Source organism: Pithys albifrons, chromosome 7 (genome assembly GCF_047495875.1).
Source record: "Pithys albifrons albifrons isolate INPA30051 chromosome 7, PitAlb_v1, whole genome shotgun sequence".
In the NCBI taxonomy this organism is placed as follows: domain Eukaryota; kingdom Metazoa; phylum Chordata; class Aves; order Passeriformes; family Thamnophilidae; genus Pithys; species Pithys albifrons.
In genome coordinates, this window is record NC_092464.1 from 35,774,520 (window position 1) to 35,780,346 (window position 5,827).

Consider the following 5,827-nt stretch of genomic DNA (forward strand, 5'->3'; position numbering starts at 1 on the left):
GGTGAGGGATGTCATAAAGGCTTCACAAACTGATAAACACATAATTATTTAGGATTTAAGTGAAAATGACAGTACCACTGTAAGTGCTAGACCTTGTAGCACTGCACAGAGTTTACTGATGAGGTGCAACAGGTGGAAGAAACAATTTATGTGCCATATTGTGGTGAGTGAAAACGCTATCAGCTCTGTGGGCAGTGACAGTCAACACACTACACAGCACTGTGTGAGGAAAACAAACCTCCCACTCCTCGAAAAGCAGCAGCTGCCCTTGCTACCTGTACAAAAGTTTTGTGTTTATGTGCCTCTTTGCAACTCAGAGGACTTTCGCAGATTAATTTTTGCCCTCTAAATAACTAGCAGAGAGATCCTTCTCTCTGCCTGGAATCTGACAGTACTTTCCACACAAATCAGAGGTACATCCTTTACTATGAAAACATCATTACTCTCTCCCAGATGGAGATGGGTTTCTTCACCCACTGTTTGTTGTTCCCCTCAAGACAAACATGAAAATATTTCATATTGATTACAGATTTTTTTTTAATTTGAGAAAAGTATTAATTGACAATGACATGCCCTCCTGAGTGTTAAGCCCACTAAAGAGCAAAGTGATGATGTATTTCCACAGTTCTGGTTAAACAGTCTTGGCTGTTACTTCCAAGACACTGCAAACATTGACAAAGTCTTTCTAAATGTAAAGGCCAGATAGGAATAATCACATCTGGCTTATATATTTTTATCCTTAAAGGACATGCTTAGTATAACCATAATGCTTTCTAAAATATCTTTCTAGTACTGCAACACTTTGGATAATAGAATTTCTTTTTTAATTTAATCGACATTATTCCACTATTTGTTACTGTTAGTATTTGGCTCTTTTTGCTGAAGATAGTAGTTTGCTCTCTTTCTTCTTTGACCAAGGTGACCATGGATTAAGGAAATGCCCTTATTTCTCTTGGCATGCAGCATCTCGGAGGGAAAGGAATGGCTCTTGGGAAGTTTACCATGACAAGCCCTAATCATATAAGAGACCTCTTCTTCAGATGTAGCAGTAGTTCATCACCTCAGATTTTAGTGGAGAGCTCTCATTACAGGGCAGCAAACCAGGGCATGTCAAGGTGCAAGTCCTGTGTCTTGTTTTCTCTAATTTTAAGGTGTTGGCTTTACTGCTGAGACTGCCTGCAAGGCTGCTAATGGTTTCATCAGGAGAAGAATGAAGTTCGTTGGGAATAAAATGAAGAATAGCTGTGGGATTATTGCTTTTGACTTAGTCAGGTGACAACACACCAGACTGACACTCCATGCTAACTGACATCCATGCTGGATGACAAGGATGCACACCTGGTTACACAGCTTGTTTCTGACCTCTGTGGCATTGGTGCATATGACAGGGAGAATCCTGAGGAGAGGAAGTGTCATGTAGCAGAGTGAGTCTGGCACAAGACACTTGACAAACGTGTGCTTTCCAGGCCCTGACCTATCTGACATCTGTGAACTTGCTCAGTCAAGCAGTGCATTCCTCCAGCTATTCCCATGGGCTCACAAAGCTGATGCAAGGTTTCTGGTCCCTTCAGAGAGCTCTGCACCAGGTAGTTAAGGCCAGTTCTCTGAGATAAGTCCTTGTCTCTATGCTCCAAATAGCTACCAATAACAAAGGATTTTCTTTTCTTTCTTGTGTATTCTCTGCAGCTGTGGCTGCTGGTGTAGTGAAAATCCATATTAATACAACTTCATGATGCAACCACTGGAAAAGATCCCATAAATATTTGGGAATAAAAATACTTAAAATATTTTGGGAAATAATTTTTAAAAATCTAGATTATGCACTTGCTATGAAGTAATACATACTGCATAGTTTTTACTCTTATCTCACCTAGATTTGTTACTCAGATACCAGAAGTGAAAGAAAATACAAATATACAATATATATATAAAATATAGAATGGAAATACAATGGCTTTGGAAGTATTTATATTTCAGATAAGTGAAGAAAGAAACACAGCAGTTTTCACATTGCATTTTCTGAGTCTTATAAGATACCCCCATGGCCTAAGTCAGAACGCGAGGTTTTGAGGACTTTGGAAAATTTTTCCATGGTGAAAAGCCCAGAACACCAGATGTCATCTGCAGTTTAGTGTTCAAAGATAAGGATCCCACAGTTTTATCACAGGGTATCAACTGCAGTTTATAAAAAAATCCTATTTTAGGTAGATGCCATAGCAATTAAAAATGTCAAAAGCCAACAAACACATAAAGCAAAAAAATAGCCAGCATAGTTTACCTGTTCAAGTAACTGTGGCTTGACCTTTTCATCCTTGACTTTAGCATTTAGAAGTGGGTGGAAGAATTTGCCAATGACCCGAATATGTAAATAGAATTCATGAACCTTTTTTATGCAGGAATTAAGGAATATTTGTTAAGAAGAGGGCTTCTTGCCAGCCCTGTCCACTTTTGGTTGGCAGGTACTGCATCAACAACCAAGGTAAAATGAATATAGTTAAAATATCTTCAAATTCTTAAGAACACAGTTCTGGTTATGTCTTAGTTTGAGGGAAAAAACCAAAATGTTTTACCAAAAAGCAGAGGAGAGGATTCCTCCACAATAATCATGTCACTCTTTATTAAATTTAAGAAAAAGGAACTTTTAATTAGAAAATGGATATAAGAAGGATAACTGTTCTTAACTAATATATATATATATGTAGATATATGTGTCTGTGTATGTGTATATATATATATCTGTAGATATAGATATAACTGTAAACAGACCAGAGCAAACTACTCCCCCAGCACCAAAAGTAAAACCAAAAGAGAACAACCCCCGAAAAGGTAGATTCCTTCTGGATCACTTATATTTATGGACAGTGTCAGTGTCACACTTTGCCTGGCTGTGAGGTGAATGCTCAGTCTTTGGCTGGCTGTGAGGTGAATTCTCAGTCTTTTCCAGCGAGGCAGAAATAAGGGATGAACTCACGTCGACTCTCTCTCTCTCTTGTCCTCTGTTCCAAATGAAGAAGGAAAGCTGGGAGTGGAGGAAATGGTGATAATTCCCAGGAATCTCTTTGCCGTCCAAATCAGTCCCCAGGAAGAGTGAAAAAAAGGTCTTCAGTGTCCTGAAAACAGCTGTCTCTCCCTTCTTCCTCTCTCTGAAGCTCAGGATGCCCAGAGATGGAGGGGGAAAAGCAAAGAGCAGAGCCAGAAAAAAAAGAGAGCTCACCAGCAAGCAGTGGCTCCTTTTCTGCAGCTGCCCAAAAGAAACTCCTCCCTCCCAAAAAAGTCAAACCAGCACACACAAACAAAGAAAGTAAAACTTCTCCCCATCCCCAGGTGCTGGGGTAGTTTTCTCACCTCCAGCCCACCATTCAGCTGGAATCTGAAAGCCATCAGCTATCTTTTGCCCTCAGACCTGGGACTCCAAGCCTAAACCTTCTGTGTTGGTATAGTGAGAAAAATTCTCTGAGGGGTCTCCTCCCAACACCACCTTCCTGTGTTAGAACCTTTAATGGGTTAGAAGGACAAAGATAATCACAAAATAGTTTGGATCATCCAGTCTAACACCCTACAATAAGCAGGGAAATTTCAATATCAGGTTGTTCAGAGCCCCATTCAACCTGATCTTGAATGTTTCCAGGGATGGGGTCATCCACCAGCTCTCTGGGCAAGCTGTTCCAGTGTTTCACCATCTTTGTAAAAAAGTTTTTTCCTTATATCTAGTCTAAATCTACCCTCTTTTAGTTTAAAACCATTACCCTTTGTTCTATCAAAATACGCAATATATAATTGAGACTTTCCAGTTCAAAACTCTGAAAGATTTTTTGCTGAGTGTGGCAAAGGTAAAACATCAACCCAGTGTTAATCCAATAATATGGCAACAGCTTATGTCTGCAGAGCAGTACAGAAAAATTTTGCTCATTCAATTAGTGTAGAAGATGGAAAAGATTATGTTTTCCTTGTTAGATAGCTATTTAGCAACAATTGCTTTTCCCAATAAAATACCTGCTCAATCTGGCACACCTGAATCAGCTACACCTAGACTTTAGATTTAATACTACGGCAATATAGCTAATGTCACCTTGGGAGATGGTATTATTTAAAGTACAAAGGCAGCTGCTGAAGTAAAGAAGATAATAAGTGCAGAAAAACAATGAATAATCTCCTTGCTGGTGTATTTAAATTTAATTCAGAAGCCCATATAGGAACAGACTCAGTAACTGCGATGAAGTAAGTTCAACCACATGATGAATTTCTGGCTTACTGCACAGCTCCATCCATGCCAGTCACTCAGCTGGCTACCAGGACAAAGAGCAGGTGGCCAGTTAAGGACAAGCGGGTGCTAATCAGCCTTCAGATTTCCACCCAGGGTGAAGGAGGACACTGATGGCAGGACATTCAATTTCCAAAAGCAAAACCTTTTTGCAACTTAGCCACTTCATGGATGTTGCACATTGCACAACAAAACAGTGGCCTTTTGGCCTCCTCTTTTCTCTATACTCTCCGACTGCAGAAATGCAAAACTGGCTAGGGAAGCCAATTTATTTTTACACTTTTCAGAGCTTATTTGTTTCCAGAGCAGCCCAACTATCATCCCATTTTTATAAAGTTTGGCTCAGAACATTAACTTTGCACTTTTAGACTTATTTCAAAGGCTCAGTCCTTCACTTCGTTTAATCCTATGAGTAGCCCCACATATACATTTCTTTTTCTATTGATAACTACAGAATAAAAGAGTGAACCACATGAATAAAGATTAGAAGGTAATTCAGAGTGACATCCATCAAAGCTATCAGAAGGACCCCACTGTGGCCCTGTAACACTGGAGGCCACAAAAAAGTGCAACAATTTTAAAACAGTAATTCAGCTGCTGAACTTTGTAACAATACTCTTTTTTGATTTTTCCATTTCATATGCCTTCTAGACCTGGTCTTTCAGATCACATATTATTCACCATTTTCTGAGGGGTTGTATAAAGCTTTGCACAACGGCAGGGCCACCATCCACAGCTGAAATGTGTCCGTACACGTAATGTGGTAGACATGTAATGTGGTATACCTGAAAGCCATGATGAGAAAGACTCAGAACTGCATCTTATTTAAACACTACTCCTGGTATGTCTCCGTAAATTACCCTCTGTATCTCTTCTAAATCATCTTCCCTCAGCTGAGGTCTAGATATCTTCTTCCTCTTGATTTTGGTGTCTTGAGTCTGTTCAATACCTTTAATTTCATGTTCTGGCCTTGAAGGAAAATTTTTCAGTGGGCTAAAGCCACATGGGTCAGCATTCTCCAGACTTGACACCTGTAGTTTTTTGCTCCTTCTAATAAAATTAGGACATTTCAGAGCTACCTTGTTTCTGTCTCATCTTTGAAACTCTTCTCTTTCATACAGTTTCTTCTTGCCTAACACTACTCTTAGATCAACTCCACAGTATAAAACTTCAAACAGGTAAGCTAGATAAACAAATTAGCACAGATTTCATTCTCCTTGGTTTTATAGAGTAATTGTGTACTCTCTCATCTCAAATACCCTAATCATGACAATTAAGAATTTCTATTCCATCACAGTATTGAGTCAATTTTAGAGTAGTAAGAAATACAGTATGAATCCTTATATGAGCTTTTCAAAAGCTGAATAAAATCAAAACTGATGTTATCCATTAGGTTATCGCCTCCCCCAGCTTCAAATTCTTTGCTTTCCATTATCCATGTGTCTTATTAAAACAGATTGTACTTGTTATTGTAGTCGTTCATCTTTTCTAGAAATCCAACATAAGCTGATTTCCAACAGCTGAAACAAAATGTTTATATAATTCAAATACTCTTACTAAAGGAGA